General features: G+C 42.0%; 1 protein-coding gene across 1 annotated transcript in view; it reads left to right on the top strand.

The window, feature by feature from the left end:
- Numa1 (nuclear mitotic apparatus protein 1) overlaps window positions 1-17934 on the top strand; it is an 80236-nt gene that overhangs the window by 1057 nt on the left and 61245 nt on the right. The gene's annotated exons all lie outside the window — the stretch shown is intronic.

The following is a 17934-nucleotide window of genomic DNA, read 5'->3' as shown; positions in this document are numbered from 1 at the left end:
CGGCACCAAGATCTTAAGTGATGTGATTATATGAAGGTTGTAGGTGAAAAGAGGCCCATTTGGACTGCTGCTGTGCCCTCTATGTTAACCTCTTATGCTTACCTCTGCGGTCTACTTGCCATCTGTATTATTAGAAACTCTCTCCTATTTGTCTGCTCTTCTAGGTAGTCTCTTATTTGTTACTATTTCCCTATGTCTGGGAATGGAGTGATGGCTCAGCAGTTAAGAGCACTGACCGTTTCTGCCAGAGAACCTGGGTTCAATTCCCAGCACCTACATGGCAGTTAACAACTGTAACTCCAGGATCTGACATCCTCACACAGACATACATGCAGGCAAAACACCAATGCAAACAAAATAAAGATTATTAAAAAAGTGATCATGTAACGGCCATTACTGTATGCCTTGGAATGTATTTTCTTGGGTTGGAAGGGGATAAAAGCTTAGCTTACCCAACTTTTTGTTCTGTTTTTTGGGTTTGTTTTGTAAACTGTATTCTTAGCTCATTTTTTGGTGGCATTTGCTTTAATTTCAAAGTTATCATTTTTTGGGGGTGGGGTGGGGAATGAGACTGCCTCCTGAAAACATAGTTCACCTACTAGTTTTAATATATATTTTTCTCTATCTGGTTTTTGTGGCTTTGTTTCCAAAGTTCTGGGTTTGTTAAGTGTCACTTTGTTGTGGGTGGGAAACATTCCTGGTAAGGAAAGGAGGAGTAAAACTTACTGCACTATGGATATCTCAATTGCTGTGACTGTGTGTGCTGAGTGTCCAGATCAAGTGAAGCTTTCAGTCATAGGGATGCGTATGTGTGGGCTCTGTTTCTGTGTGGTATTTTCTCCTTTAGAGGAAGAAGCACAAAGGATTCTTTTGTTGGCCCAAGTTGGAGCAAATGATGAGTAATTATAATGCCTGAATCTTAGTCTAAAGGCAGTCTTACTCTCAGATTTTACCTGAGCCAGATTTTACTTGACGGCTCATTAAGAAACATTTCTCAATGCCGGATGGATTAAAGGGCGCACGCCTTTAATCCCAGCACTCGGGAGGCAGAGGCAGGCGGATCTCTGTAAGTTCGAGACCAGCCTGGACTACCAAGCGAGTTCCAGGACAGCCTCCAAAGCCACAGAGAAACCCTGTCTCGAAAAAACCAAAAAAAAAAAAAAAAAAAAAAAAAGAAACATTTCTCTTTAGAAATTTCTTTTTTGGGGCTGGAGAGATGGCTCAGTGTTTAAGAACACTGACTGCTCTTCCAAAGGATCCGGGTTCAATTCCCAGCACCCATATGGCAGCTCACACTGCCTGTAACTCCTTGATCTAACAACTTTACACAAAGATACATACAAGCAAAACATAAATACACATAACAACAAATAAATTAAAAAAAAGAAATTTCTTTTTTACTTGTGGAATATGGAAGTGGGATGAATGTCTTGAACTAAGAGTTCTAGAATTTTATCCCATCATTTTTATACTATATTCCCCCCTTTTCTCTCCAGAAAGGGATCTCTGAATCTAATCTCATCTGTTCAATGTTTTGATTTTGTTTTTCCCATGACCAATAACAAGTCATAACCAACCATCCTAAACAGTGACAAATATCCATAACTCACTGAATGACCAAAACTATCCACCCCATCTCTTGGAAATGTGGACGTTGTGTTCTGGATTTCTTTCTGTTGTCTGGGGGTGTTTGCATCGTTGGGGGATCCTAGAAAATTAGGATAATGGTAGAGTTCTGGCTATAATAGTCGGCGAGGCTAGACCATCTCAGCCAGCAGCCTTGAAGCTGTTCTGGATGCAGAACTCTGAGGAAACTGCAACAGAAGCACTCTGAGAGGCTGGATCACCTGGGGCACCCGTTTTCATTAGTGTCTAGTCCCCTTACTCTGAAAACAAACTTTCAAAGGTCACGTACATATTAACATTAACACAAGTAAGGACTGTGAATTGTACACAAGCCAGCCAAAGATCAATTTTTGTTTCATGTTTGAGCAGGTAAAATAGACATCCCCTGTTTTATAGTTTTTCTAGGTTTACTTTTTTGCCTGTAGCCAGAATTTTCAGGGGGTCTCCCCTAGTTAAATCTGATCTCTATCAACCTTGAGTGAATCTACAGCCTTTTGTTTTCTGTGGAAACAAAAGTATAACCTCTTCCCCAATGCAACATATTTTTTGACTTCCATTTTAAAAATATTTAGGTTGGTTTAATTTAGCAGTTTCCATAATCCATTGTCTCTCAGCAGCTATTGTTTGATCATTAGCAATAAAAAAATTTAAAGTCAATATAACACCATACAAGATCCAGACACCCTGTGTATTTCTCACGTCTACGTGGCTTATCCTTTTTATTTTATTTTTTTCTATGACTGTCTATACCCATTTTCTTTTTTAAGCCTATGGACATTTTTTAAGCGCACTGTAACCTGTTCACAAGTTTTTTTCCCCCCATCTGAACCTGCTTTACTGCCTTTTCTGTCTGCATGAGCAAAACATTAAACTGCCCTGCAGCTCATGGTGCACTGGTGACTGAAGCCTGCAGTCGGTGGCCAGGAGTGCCGTTTCTTTACTGTGGCCCTCATGAGAGACTGTAGGACCAAGAAGCTGTGTTTGGTTCCATTTTTGTGTTTGGAACCATTTTTTAAGCTTTCTCCGGTCTTATGTGGAAATACATGTCCCTCGCGTTGGTTGCCATTTGTAGAAAGATTCCAGCCAGCTCCCAAATCATGACACAGAGACTTATTATTAGTTGTGAAAGCTCGGCTGATAGCTTAGGCTTGTTTCTAACTAGTTCTTGTAACTTAAATTAACCCATTTCTATTAATGTACTTTCTGAGTCACAGCTGTATTACCTCATCTTGGTAGTGCCCATGCTGCTTGTTGTGCGTCCCGGTGTCTCCGCCTTTCTTCTTCCCAGCGTCTTTTGTGCCTGGACATCTTGTATAGCTGCTGGCTGTTAAGCTTTTTATTAAACCAGTCAGAGTGACACATCTTCACAGTGAACACAAAGATTATTCCACAATACTCTAATGCTCCTCTTGACTCACTAATTACCTGTTTGTTTGTTTATTTATTTATTTAATTTGAGACAGGGTTCTCTGTGTAACCCCGGCTGACTGTGTTCTGTAGACCAGGCTGGCATCAATCTCAGAGACCCACCTTCCTCTCCCTCCTCGTAGGTCCTGGGATTTAAAGACTGTGACACCACCACCCAGCTATTTGTTTATTTTATATTACTTACTGCATTTTATAAGATAGGGCCTCATGTTGTCCAGGCTAGCCTCAAGCTCATGTAGGTGAGCCTGGGTTTGACTTCCTGATCCTCTTGCTGCTTTGAATGTTGGGTCACAGGTGTGTGTCACCATGTCTGGTTCTTGTCCAGATCTTATATTTATATGGAACCTTCTTCCTGTCCTCTGTATCTTATTCATTCTTTCATAGTATCTATCTGCATCTTTCTGTTTTACCTTTGGGTAGTTTACTTACATCTACTTCCTATTATATTTTAGCTTGTTTTTCAGATAGGTCTGATTTGCTTTTTGGGTTCTTAAATTCTTGTTTCCTTTCTTCTTCTTCTTCTTTTTTTTTTTTTTTTTTTTTTTTTTTTTTGGAGACAGTACTCATTGGCTAGACCACATCTGACTTGAGTTCTTTTTTTCTTTTTCTTTCTTTTTTTTTTTTTTTGTTTTTTGTTTTTTGAGACAGGATTTCTCTGTGTAGCTTTGTAGACCAGGCTGGCCACGAACTCAGATCTCCACCTGCCTTTGCCTCCTGAGTGCTGGGACTAAAGGTGTGCTCCACCAACGCCTGCATTAGTGATGAGATTTTGATAAAAGAGGTTTGAAGGGATAGGATCTAAGGTGGTGGAAGAGATTTAGTAGTTGAGGAGGTAATGGTGGGAATAGTCTGAGATTGTCAGGGGCCAAATGGATTGATTGTGAGAGGGAATCCCAGAGTTTGTTAGATGTACAGATGAGCAGAGAGGCTGAGGCAAGAGCACATTCACAGAGGGGCCAGCCATGGATAGTGTTGTCTAGAGTTTTGGAGAGCTAGGAGGTGGGCAAAGTGTACTTGGAATTTTCTTTGGGCCACCAATCAGCTTCCAAATAAAGACGTAGAGACTTATTATTAATTATGATTGCTTGCCTTTAGTTTAGGCTTGTCACACTCTCTCTTTTAACTGAATTTAACCTGTTTCTATTCATCTATGTTTTGCCTCGGGGCTTTTTATCTTTCTTTTATCTGTGTGCTTGACTTTCCTGCTTCCTCTGTGGCTGGCTGGGTGGCATCTCTGTGGCATCTCTTTTTCTTCTTTTTTTCTCCTGAGCCTAAATTTGTCCTACTACTTACTCTCCCTGCCAGGAAGTCCCACTTATACCTCCTCCTTCGCTAATGGCCTTTTCAGCTTTTTATTAGACCATCAGGTGCCTTAGGCAGGCAAAGGAAAACAACACATCTGAGTTGGTTTTATTTTATTTATTTTTTAAAGGTTTATTTATTATGTATATAGTGTTCTGCCTGCATATATCTCTGCAGGCTAGAAGAGGACACCAGATCTCATTACAGATGGTTGTGAGCCATCACGTGGTTGCTGGGAATTGAACTCAGGACCTCTGGAAGACCAGCTAGCGTTTTTAACAACAGAGCCATCTCTCCAGCCCAGTTTTATTTTTTTACTCTTTGGGGGCCTGCCACCCAGCTCCCAAATAAATACATGGAGACTTATTTTTATGAATACCCAGTCTTAGCTTAGCTTAGCTTTTTCTAACCAGCTTTTCTGACTTAAATTAACCATTTCTCTTTAATTACATTTTGCTCTGGGCTTTTTGTTTTGTTTTGTTTTTTGTTTTTCGAGACAGGGTTTCCCTGTGGCTTTGGAGGCTGTCCTGGAACTCGCTCGGTAGACCAGGCTGGTCTCGAACTCACAGTGATCCGCCTGCCTCTGCCTCCCGAGTGCTGGGATTAAAGGCGTGCGCCACCAACGCCCGGCTTTGCTCTGGGCTTTTTACCTTTATATGTCTTTCCTTTTTTATAGGTGACTGGCCCCTGACATCCTCCTCCCTTCTTCTTTACTTGCTCCTCCTCTCTTCTCTTGAGCCTAGATTTCTCCTCCTATTTATTCTTTCTGCCTGGTAGCCCTGCCTAGCTATTGACTGTTCAGCTATTTGTTAAACCAATTAGGTGTTTTAGGCTGACAAAATAACACATCTTTACAGAGTTAAACAAATGCAACATAAAAGAGTGCAACACATCTTTACAGCATTAAACAAATATTCCACATCATAAATGAATGTAATACATTTCAAACTAATAGTCCATAACACACATCTTCTCATAATTAAACAAATGTGACACATCTTTGCATAACAAATATTCAGTAACAGAAGAAGGGTGTCAGATCCCCTGGAACTTGTTAGAGACAATTGTGAGCCACAGTGTAGGTGTTGGGAATCAAGCCTGAGTCCTCTGAAAGGGCAGTACCCTTAACTGCTAAGCCATCTATCTCTCCAGCCCCGTCATAATTTCTGACACTTATTTATTTATTTATTGGTTTTTACGAGACAGTGTTTCTCTGTATTGTTTTGGAGGCTATCGGTCCAGCCCGGCCTCGAACTCACAGAGATCCGCCTGCTTCTGCCTCCCGAGTGCTGGGATTAAAGGCGTGCGCCACCACCGCCCGGCATTTCTGACACTTCTTGATTGTTAAATTGTGTGCTCATTAATGCAGCTCTTTCAGTTTCTTTGTTTCTAGCTCTTGGGTTTCCTTCTCTCTCTCTCTCTCTCTCTCTCTCTCTCTCTCTCTCTCTCTCTCTCTCTCTCCCTTCCCCCCTCTCTCTTGGCTTGCTTCTTTTTACTGTGGTGGGTATTGAACCTAGGGTTTCACTGTAAGGGCTTGAACATCACCAATTTCCATTCTATTCTTCTTTTACTGGCTAGCTCCGTCTCTGACAAGTGAGGGGCTAAATGAAAAATGGGAAGCAAGAGGTGTGTACAAAGAACTTCTTCCTTACTGTGGTTTAGGTTTCCTTGATGACAGCAGTTTGTTCCATCATTACTGTGTTTCTTCCTAACTCCTAGAACCAACCTTGCAGTGTACCTCAGTGGCCTCTGTGTCAGCTGGGCAGGCTTGCACTAATCCTGATTTCTCCAGGGACCTCCTGGGAGCGCCCAAGAAATCACTGGCAACCAGGCAACATACACTCCCCAGAGAATCTGGATAAAACTGCCCCACATCCCCCCAGACTTCTTGAGTTTGATAACCTTACTCTGTTCTCATTTCTGGATGAGGAAGCTACTTCATACAGTTAATATCCCATAACTCCTTTCTTAAGATTCTTTTGGCTTGTTAAGCCCTCCAACAAAGACTCAAAACTGTTTTCTTTAGTGAGTTCATTCTTAAAATAACTGGCATGTGGTTTCTGTTTTGCTGACTGGACCCAAACTGACACAAAGAAAAACTGAGCTCAAAAGACAGAAAAGAATCAGATGTGGTGGCATACACCTTTAGTTCCAGCACTAGTGAGACAGGTAGGCCGAGGCCGAACTCTGAGTTCAAGGCCAGCCTAGTCTACAGAGCAAGTTCCAGGACAGCTAGAGGTACACAGAGAAATCTTGTCTCAAAAAATAAAAACAGAAACCAGAGCCCAACAGGTGGTCATGAAACTGAGAGCCAGGAATAAATGGCATAGTCTAGAAGGATGTTTACTGTATTTCTGAACATTTCAGTCATAATTTAAGTGAAGGATTTTCTGGTGGTTTGGTTTATTATATCAGTTGTAATAGCAGTAACTTATACCCCTCCCCCAGCATATTGTGTGGACCAGGCACTAATCTAGTACTTTATATGAACTACTTTTTATGAGTTAAATTCTATTATTATTACCATTCCCTCTTATAAGGAAGGAAACTGAGTCAGAGATGGATTAGGGCATCAGAGAATCTGTAAATAATGGAGTTGGTACTAATTCCACCATTATGAGTTTGCTTCCACTTCTAAAGAATTTTTTTAAAATGTGTGTGTCTGTTTGAGTGTGTGCATGTGCACCATGAGGCTAGAACAGGGTGCGGGACTTTCAAGAGCTGTGAGCTGTTGATGGTGCTAGGAACTGACCGTCCTCTGCCAGAGAAGCAGGTGTTCTTAACCACTGAGCTTTTCATCTTCTTCCTCCTTCTTTAAAACTGTTTTTGAGTCATGTCTTGCCATGTAAGTATGTTGGCTTCAAACTCACAGCCCTCTTTTTGCCTCAGTTTACCCCTGTTGGGATTAACCTGTGTGCCACCTGACTTTTATATACTGCATTTAACCCAGGGTATCACACATGCTTCTCCATTGAGCTACATCCCCAGCCCTTTGAAAAATTATTTTCAGCTGGAGTGGTGGTGCACACCTATGATCCCAGCACTCGGGAAGCAGAGGCAGGCAGATCTCTCTGAGTTTGAGGCCAGCCTGATCTACAGAGTGAGTTCCAGGACAGCCTCCAAAACAATACAGAGAAACCCTGTCTCAAAAAACCAAAAAAAAAAAAAAAAAAAAAAACCTGCTTCTCCCCCCACAAAAAAAAAAAAAACAACTCAAAAGAAAACAATACCAACAAAACCAAAAAGAGCCCTTTATCCAGTCCATGATCAATCCCCTTTCCAGTTTCCTGAACTACAAATTCACATCCTTTTTTTTGAGCCCTTCTTTATTTTGAGACTGGGTTTCTATGTGTGACAGTTCTGGCTATCTTGGAACTTGCTTTGTAGACCAGGCTGGCCTCTAACTCACAGAGATCCTCCTGAGTGCTGGGATTAAAGGCATGCACCACCAAGCTCAGCTTGTTTGTTTCGCTCTCTCTCTCTCTCTTTTTTTTTTTTTTTTTTTGGTTTTACGAGACAGGGTTTCTTTGTAGCTTTGAGACTGTCCTGGAACTCTCTTTGTAGACCAGGCTGGCCTCGAATTTACAGAGATCCGCCTGCCTCTGCCTCTTGAGTGCTGGGATTAAAGGCATGTGTCACTACCGTGCGACATAACTGCCACTCTTTAGCTCTGGTTTTGTCTTCTTGGGAGGGCCATGAAAGTCTTTCTAGTCTTTTACATGACAGTTAGTCCCTGCTTTTAACATTGTGTGCTTTTTATTTTTTATGTCTTTGCATATATGTTTGCCTGCTACGAGCACACAGTGCATAGGGAGGCCAGAAGAGGGCATTGGATCCCTTGGAACTGCAGTTGTTAGCTGCAGTATGGGTGCTAAGAATTGAATTTAATCTATGGAAGAGCAGCCAGTGCTCTTAACTTGTGAGCCATCTCTCTCTAGCTCCCTCATTCTGACTCTAGTAAATGCTCAGCATGGTAGCTTTGAGAAGAAAACTGCCTTGTACAAAGTGCTATAGATCTTGCCAGGGATAGTGGAGGTTTTCAGGGACTATTTCTTTTCTTTCTTTCTTTCTTTTTTTTTTTTTTTTTTGAGACAGGTTTCTCTGTATTGTTTTGGAGACTGTCCTGGACCTCGCTCTGTAGACCAGGCTGGCTTCGAACTCACAGAGATCCACCTGCCTCTGCCTCCGGAGTGCTGGGATTAAAGGCGTGCACCACCACCGCCTAGCCAGGGACTATTTCTTTACCCTTCCCTTTCATACACTGGGGGAGTAGCTATTTAGAAAGGACAGTAGCTTGGCTGCCATTGACTGGGAGGAGAGAATGAAGATTATGGGTTGGCTATTAAGTAGTCAGTCACTCTAATAAGGGACCACTTGGCAGAAGCAGAATCATCTGGTGGTTGTAGAAAGAAGAGGGGCATTAGAGGACGGCATGCTCTGGGATGTAGGCTCCTCTTGGGCAGCTATGTCATGTTGCCTTTTCTTCTGTCCTGTTTAAGGGCCAGTTTCTTTGTAGTCAGTGCAGGAAATGTCAGTGACTCAACCTTAGAGATTTCTTCTGCTTATTGCAGCTGCAGACTGGTTTGTCTGGTAAGGAATAAGACTGCATATATTCTAGCATACTTAGCTGACCACTTGAATGCCTTCCTCTGTCTTGCCAGAGGTATTTTTCAGGTTGTTAAGTTTTTGGTGCCTTGTGGGAAGGTGGATGCAGTATGACCTTAACACATCTTTTGAACCTATGCCTGTAATCCTGGCACATGAGAGGCTAAGGAAAGGAGGATCATGAGTTTGAGGCCAGCCCGGATTATACAGCAAGTTCCAGGGTGCAGACTGGTGAGACGCTATCTCAAAAGCAAAGCGAACCAAAACATAAGATACAATTTAGAGCCTGGTGTGTGCATGCCTTTTTATTTTTATTTTTTTATCTTTTGGTTTTTATGAGACAGGGTTTCTCTGTATTGTTTTGGAGGCTATCGTCCAGCCCGGCCTCGAACTCACAGAGATCCGCCTGTCTCTGCCTCCCAAGTACTGGGATTAAAGGCGTGTGCCACCACCGCCTGGCCTGGTGCATGCCTTTTTAATCCCAGCATTTAGGAGTCAGAGGCAGGTGCATCTCCAAGTTTGAAGCCAGCCTGGTCTAACTACATAGCAAGACAACACTCTATCTAAAAAAAAAAAAAAAAAATTAAACTTGGAGGAACTATATCTGATGGTTTGTTAAGGAAGCTGAATCTAAAACATAGAGAAATGAAGTACAATTTTGCAAGGCAGTATATAATTTAGACTTGATTATGTTGTCCAATCTGTAAACCCTATAGGGATTGTGGGATCCCTTCAGTAGCCCTTGGAAATAACTAGGAAAAACATTGACAGGAAGATGGGGTTTAAAAGAGGTCAGAATTAGAAGCACATGGATTATGCTTACTTAAATAAGCTGTGACTCGGGCTCCCACCACACTATTTAGGTTTTATATCATGAAATATGAATGATGGTTCTCTGATGTTTGTACTTTTCTACCACAAAGCCTAATGGTATAGAATTTTTGTTTAGGCGTCATACAGGTCTAGAAACTTGCTAGTATTGTGTCGGCTGCTTGACCTTGGGAAAGTTTCCTCACTTGCAAGACAGAAAGACTACTAAAAGTTATTTAGAAGGTTATTGTGATGTTCACAGTAAAATATTGTGTAAATGGCTTTTTGGAGGGGCAGTACTCCCTCATTTTGCCATATGGCTCACTGGAACATTCATCCCTGTGACTTGCCTTACACTTGAAGGTTTGTTTGTGCCTCTTGAACAACTGAAGGCAGGAGAATGAGACAGGAGCAGGGTTATATACAGAGATGTGAGAAGACTGGCTGGATGAGTTCCAGTCTACTCTAGAATATTGGAAATAAAGGGTGACTAAGTGGCTATAGGCCATACAGTGGACTTGGAAACTTCAGCCAGAGAATTTAGATCTGATGCTTGAGAAAAAATACTGCAAATGTTTTGAGTCAGAGAGACTTGTTTATAAAGGAGAGTGGTGTAGAGACTCCTGAGGGATTTTTACTGGTTTAGACACTCTAATCCTCACATGGTAGGTAGGGCCTCCTAAATGCTGACCCAGTGGGGGTGTGGTTTGGCACTCTTGCTACAGGAGGCCTGTATTTCTGCCCGGTGACTCTTCCTGCTCTGTCCTTGACTCATCCCATGGCCTGGCCCTTATTGCTTCCCTTCTGGTCGCCCTGTGACCACAGAATTCGAGGGCTGCTTAGGATGATGGGAACCTGAGCTGCCTAACAGTGGGTAGGATATGGGAATGAACAGCATTCTCATCCCTTTGCCCTGTGCTTGAGTAGAGGCAAGTTCCAGTTCAGACTGCTGCAGATTACTGTCTGCCCGAAGGTACGTCAAGATGGTTCTTGCCCGTCTCTGCTTTTATATGGATCCACTTTTTTCTTTCTTTTTTTGTTTTTCGAGACAGTGTTTCTCTGTGTAGCTTTGGAGCCTATCCTTGTACTCACTCTGTAGACCAGGCTGGCCTTGAATTCACAGAGATCCACCTGTCTCTGCCTCCCAAGTGCTGGGATTAAAGGGGTGCACCGCCACCTCCAGGCATGGATCCGCTTTTTTTTTTTTTTGTCCAAATTCTATTACTTTTCCCCTGATCTAGGCTCTATAAGATGTCAGTCATGAAACAGGTCATTATAGGAGGTGGGAAGAATGTCCAGAAGTTTTCACTGGCCCTGCTGAATGGTAGTTTGCCTAGAAGTCTTGTGAGCCATACACTAAACATAGGCTCATGCTTGTTGGAGTCATTGTAGAAAGGGCCTGGTCTCAGTCTCTGGGTTTTAGAGCCGTTCTCTGTGTGCTTTACTGTCCTGTGTTAGCTCCAGCCCTTTAGCCACAGAAGGAAAGGACAGAGAAAGCTGAAAAGGGGAACTGTGTAGATAAGCATGTGCTTGTGTTTCATGCAGGGAGTCAGTATATCTGGGTTTTCATACTCTTGGTAATTAGTGGTGTGACCCGGGACCACTTGCCTAACTTCAGTGGACTAGAGTTTCCTCATATTTAAAAATGGACAGCTTGGGTTGGAGAGTTTTCCCAGAGCCAAAATTAATGTAATTTTATTTTTTTAATGTGGAAAAAAAAACCCGTGTATTGACATCCACAATAACACAAATGTGTTGGCGTCTTCTGTCTTCTTCATGGCTGACTCAGGGGTTGGGGGGAACTTGATGATGGCATAGTGGTCAGGCTGGTTTCTTTTGGGTGTGCTCTTGTGAAGGTTTTGGGCTGCCTCTGGAGCTTCAGGGGCTTGGCTTACCAGAAGGTGGGTGACTTGAGGATCTTTTTGTGACTGAATACCTTTTAGCACTACCTTCTTGGCTTTTTTTAAAAATACGGTATTTTTCTGTATAATAGTCCTGACTGTCTTACTTTGTAGGCCAGACTGGCCTTGAACCCACAGAGATCTACCTGCTTTTGCCTTCAAAGTGCTGGGAGTAAAGGTGTGCACCACCATCTAGAAGCCTTCTTGACTTTTTTTTTTTTTTTTTTTTTTTTTTTTTGAGACAGGGTTTCTCTGTATTGTTTTGGAGCCTGTCCTGGAACTTGCTCGGGTAGACCAGGCTTGGTCTCGAACTCACAGAGATCCCCTGCCTCTGCCTGGCCTTGACTTTTAAGGCCTTCCCTTTGACATAGGTTTTAGAGGATCAGAACCTTACTTCTTTGCTTTTGGCACTATCTTGGGAAAAGCTAAGTTTTTGTTTTGTTTTAATAATGGTGACATGTACATATTTTGTCCCCTCCATTTTTTATCTCCCCCAAAGTGTTCTCAGCCTTTACATTTATTCTAGTATGCAGTAGTTGTTCAGAAAGAACCGCCTTCCTTCCTTTCTTACCTTCTTTTTTAACAGCAGTGCTTAAAATTGAATTCATAGCCTGCTAGCTCTACTCTTGGACTATACCTTCCAGCCCCTAGTCAATCTTTTGAGTATCCTCAGAGGTAGCAATTTTCATTTTTAATAGGTAAGTTCAGTTTTTGGAAACCATTAGAAAATGTTTTGTGTATAAGAATCAAGCAAAACAATATCCGTTATTTTTGTGAGAAAAAAAGAGGTGTGACTGACTATAAAACACCCAATTTTTCTTTCTGCTTATATGGAATAGTGTGTGAAGACAGTTTCTCCAAAAAACTTTTGTAAATATTTTAAGCAGTAATATAAAATGTTTAAGTATATAGCTTCATTAAAACAAAACTATTTTGGTTATAGTTTTCATATGGTTTAGTAAGATGGAGAAATATTTGACTAGTGTTGTCTGTTTGTTTTAAGATGGTTTTTCTGTGTAATAGTCCTGGCTGTCCTGGAACTCTCTTTGTAGATCATGCCTGCCTCGAATTCACTGAGATCCTCCTTCCTTTGCCTGCCAAGTGCTGGGACTAAAGGTGTGCCTGCCAACTGGGTATATTCTTTTTATTTATTTATTTATTTTTATTTAATTTAGCTACAGGCTTGCTTCACCTGTCAATCCCAGTTCCCTTTCCCTCTCCTCCTCCCCTTCCCCTGCTCCAGCCCCATACCCAATCCAGACTCCATTCCCCAGGGAGGGTGATGCCCTCCATGGGGATATCCAGAGTCTGTCATTTCATTCAGGGCAGGGCCTAAGCCCTTCTCCAAGAGTCCAGGTTGAGAGAGCATCCCTCATTGTGGGATGGGCACCCAAAGTCCATTTGTCTATCAGGGATAAATACTGATCTACTGCCCAAGACCCCATAGATTGTTCAGGCCTCCTCACTGACACCCACATTCAGGGGGTCTGGATCAGTCCCATGCCGGTCTCCCAGCCATCAGTCTGAGGTCTGTAAGCTCCCCCTTTGCTCAGGCCAGCTATTTCTGTGGGTTTCACCTACCCAGTCTTGACCCCTTTGCTCATCACTCCTCCCTTTTTGCAACTGGTTTCCAGGAGTTCAGTTCAGTGTTTAGCTGTGGGTGTCTGCCTCTGCTTCCATCAGTCGCTGGATGAAGGTTCTAGGATGGCATATAAGGTAGTTGTCAAACTCATTATCAGGGAAAGGCATTTAAGGTAGTCTCTCCACCTTTGCTTAGATTGCCAGTTGGTGTCATCCTTGTAGATCTCTGGAAATCTCACTAGTGCCAGATCGCTCCTCAAATCTATAATGGCTCCCTCTATTATGGTATCTCTCATCCTGCTCTCTTCTATCCTTCCCCCCACTTAATCTTCCTGCTCCCCATGTCCTCCTCTCCCCTCCTCCCATTCCTCCCATGCTCCCAATCCAACTGTGTGTGTGTGTGTGTGTGTATATATATATATATAAAAATTTTTTTTTTTGGTTTTTCGAGACGGGTTTCTCTGTATTGTTTTGGAGGCTGTTCTGGAACTCGCTCTGTAGACCAGGCTGGTCTCGAACTTACAGAGATCCGCCTGTCTCTGCAGCCCTAGTGCTGGGATTAAAGGTGTGCGCCACCAATGCCCGGTTATGTTGAGTATTAAAATGCTAAAAGTTCTAGATCTGAAAATCAGCCTAAGATTTGAGGTGCTAAGCCAGATGTGATAGTGTATATCTGTAAGCCCAGTATTAGGAAGGTTAATCCAAGACTTGTTAGAGCCTCCTTTGTACAATGAGGACCAGGACAGCCAGGGAAAGAAAAACCATTTCAAAAAACAAAACAAAACAAAAACGAAAAACAAAATAAACAAAACCAAAAAAGAAAGAAAGGAGATAGAAAAAAACCAAAAAACTCAAGGTTTGAGGAGGGGTAGTATCTGTGTAAAAGCTGTTAAGTACTGGCATAACAGCAGCGTTTCCTTTTACCCCTAAATTATAGTGACCCTTCTATTTGAAGCCACAGTTGGATGATCATATTCAAAGTAGCCGTTTAATGAGAAGCAGTCCCTGGGACTTGTCCCCTGAAACACAGTTGAGGGCATGTGGAGGCTGAAAGTCATTCCTTAGGAGGACTGCTGTTTAAAGAAGGTGGGACAACTTTCATCAAAACAGATGGTGTGGATATTGTGACTTAGAGGATTGGGAGACTTTCTTCTCTGTTGTTAATTCTGAGCCCTTCTTGAAAGTTCTTTGATTGGTGCAGTAGGATTCATTAGAGAAAAGGCTTCATGTAACCACAATTAGAAATTAAATGCCCAAGAGTAGGACTAGTTGCTGAAGGAACAACGTGGCCCAGTCAGTTGCTTTTCTGTCCTTTTTGACCTGCAAATAACCTTAAGAAACAAGGCTGCTGAGTGAGCTCACAAACACTCACTTGGCAGGAAGATTGCACTCCAAATCTTCCTCTTTCTCCTCCTTCCCTCTTGCCCTTTCCTTTTAATCATGATTGTGTAAACATAGTGAGCTTGCCAGGCTCCCTGAAGTTGTAGGCCCTTGGCATATTTTTTTTTTCTTCCTGATAACCATTCATGCTAGGTGTGTGACCTACAATTAGAGGAACTGTCCTATTTGACTGGCTCCACTGGCTGCCTAATGGAGCAGTTTACTAAGTTTTAAGTTAGGGCCAATTATCTGTCAGGAAGCATTATTTAATAGTTACCATGTACAGGTGTTGTGGGAAGTGAAACTAAATTTTTTTTTGTCTTTTTGGATCTTAATTAATTTGGATGAAACAGATAGCATTCCTGTAAGGAGAATGAAATAAAGTATGTAGAGTAACAACTAGTAAGGGGCCCTATCGGAGAAAGAACATCTGTTCTTTTTTGTGGGAGGAGCTAGAAGAGCTGAAGAGAGAAGGCATTTTAGTCATTATAAAGGATGAATGGGAGTACAAGAGGTACAGAGGGCAGGGTATTTCAGATTCACACTGTGGGCAGTGATACGGAACCTACATAATGTCTGCATGTTGGGGTAAATATACTTGAATTAGTATTTTCAGAGAGTGAGCTGGAGATGAGATTGGAAAGGAAACTGGAAAGCTAGACCTTAGTGAACTTGAAATTTTTTTCTAGTTTCATTTTTTTTTATGTATGAATGCTTGGTCTACATGTGTGTAGGTGCCAACAAAGGTCAGAAGAGGCTGTTGGATCCCCTGGAACTGGAGTTACAGATGATTGTGAGCTACTACATGGGTACTGGAAATAAAACCTAGGTCTTCTGCAAGAGCAAGTGTTCTAAATCATTGAGCCATCTCTTCAGCCCCAAATATGCTAAGGAATTTTGATCTTATCTGTATAAGATTAAGTGTTGGAGAGACAGAGACAGAGACAGACAGAGGAAAGAGAGAGACAGGAGAGAGAGGAGAGGAGAAAGCGTGTGTATGTGCGTGTGTGAGACATGACCCAGTTCACATAGGCGGTAGTCTATTAGTTTTTCAAGACAGGGTTTCTTTATTATTTATACAGTGCTCTGGCACATATGCCTACACATCAGAAGAGAGCACCAGATCTCATTACGGATGATTGTGAGCTACTATGTGGTTGCTGGGAATTGAACTCAGGGCCTCTGGAAGAGCAGCTCTTAACCTCTGAGGCATCTCTCCAGTTCTCAAGACAGGGTTTCTCTGTGTAACTTTGGTTGTCCTGGAATTCACTCTGTAGATCAAGCTGGCTTTGAACTAACAAGAGATCCATCTGCCTCTGCCTCCGAAGTGCTGGGATTAAAGGTGTGAGCTGATCTTGGTCTATTTTTAAGTGTAAGGTTTAAGGTGTTAGGTAGAGAAGGTGTGGATGAATTCTGGGATTAAAGGCAGGTGCCACTATGCCTGGCATCATAAAAACTTTTAGTGTCTTAGCCCATTCTTAAGAGATAGTCTTTTGGCTTTATTTTTGTGTGTTTTGAGGTCTTTCTTTCAATATTGTATGCCAGATCTATACTATATATATAGATTCATGAGAAAATGAGCCATATTATAGCATAGCTGGACTGTAGGCAATTTGGCCTTTAGATGTTAAATGTGGATTATTGTTATTTTTTGCCCAAGAAATAAATATTTTAGGCTTTCCAGGCCACATGATTGCAGCTGTTAACTGCAATTAGAGAATAAATGAGTAGGTATGGCTGTATTTAGCCTCAGAAAAATAATTGTTTGCCTGTAGAAAGAAGTATCTCATACCAGGATTATCAATGCTACATGCTTTGCATTGACCCACCTAATTGTTCAGGTATAGTAAAATGGAAGAAGAAAATTGTAGAAGATTCTAAGTATAAGACTTTTCTCAAGGCTTTAAAAATATTGGGAATCAATTATATACTAATATGGAGATATATCAGAGACATTTGGGAGATTGGGAGAGTGATAGGTATTGGAGATTAAACTTTGCCATGATAGACAAGCACTCTAGAACTGAGCTATTTCCTTAGCAGCCTCCCCCTTCTTTTTGTAATTATTATTTCTATTTTGAGACAGATTCTCAGTAAGTTATTTAGGACAGCATTGTATTTATAATCCTCCTACCTCAGCCTCTCAAGTAGCTCAGATTACAAACTGTACTACTACAGCCAGCACAAGTAATTTTTGTGTGTGTACTCATGAAGGTGTCTCCCTTTATTGCCTCTCACCTTGTGTGTGTGTGTGTGTGTGTGTGTGTGTGTGTGTGTGTGTGTTTTGAGACAAGGGTTTTCACTGATTTGGTAAGACTAGCTAGCCGAGGAGCTCTAGATCAGAGAAGCAAAGCAGCCAGTCACTAGACAGTTCTCATATGTACCAATGCTCAGACTGAAAGGGTGATCCTACCCTCAGACTGCATCCTCAGACTGCACTGCTCCTCAGACTGCACCGAGCTCCTGTTTCCTCCTGCTTTATATTCCTCTCTAGTGCTGGGATTAAAGGCATGGATCCCAAATGCCGAGATCACCTTTGTGTGAGCTCTTTCTCTTTTAGACAGATTCAATCTTGCATAGCCCAGGGTGGCCTTGAACTCAGAGATCCATCTGCCTATCTCCTGAGTGCTGGGATTAAAGGTGTATGCCACCACTGCCTGACTTCTTTACTAACTAGTGTGGCTAGCTTTGCACTCTGATCTTCAGGCAAGCTTTATTTGTTAGATCATAAACAAAATGTCACCACAAAATATTCTTTCTCTTTCTCAATTGTTCAGGTAACTGAACTGGTGGGTCTGTCTGTACTTGCCAGGATCAGAAGTGTTAACAAAATACAATTAAGTCCCCAAGCCAGATCTGCCCATAGGAGTTGAGTTAGAAGCAGGTGCTGAGATTAGGATAGGGACCACATGTTGATGTGGAGGATGGAATGGCATTTGAAGGTGGCTGGGAGAGGAGGTGACTAGCAATAATAACTCATGCTTCATACATCTGTCTGTCTGTCTATTTATTTTTGAGATAGGTTCTATAACCCAAGCTAGTCTGATCTAGACCTCAAGTATGTAGTTTCCAGGCTGACCTTGAACTCAAAACAATACTCCTTTATTAGTCTCTGAGGAGTTATGGGTGTGAGTTACCACACTCAGCTACGTGGCTCCAAATTGCTTTTTCTTTCCACTATCACACTGGACTATGGATAGTTCTATGAGAAAGGAAGGTAGAATGTTGTATCAGAAATTAAAACCTTGGAATTAGTTAGAATGGTAGCATAATTCTTGTAATTGCTCACTGGTTCAGACAC

This window comes from Mesocricetus auratus, unplaced genomic scaffold, assembly GCF_017639785.1.
Source record: "Mesocricetus auratus isolate SY011 unplaced genomic scaffold, BCM_Maur_2.0 Super-Scaffold_4256, whole genome shotgun sequence".
In the NCBI taxonomy this organism is placed as follows: Eukaryota; Metazoa; Chordata; class Mammalia; order Rodentia; family Cricetidae; genus Mesocricetus; species Mesocricetus auratus.
Note: the sequence above shows the minus strand (reverse complement) of the source record. Positions and strands in the feature narration are given on the sequence as shown.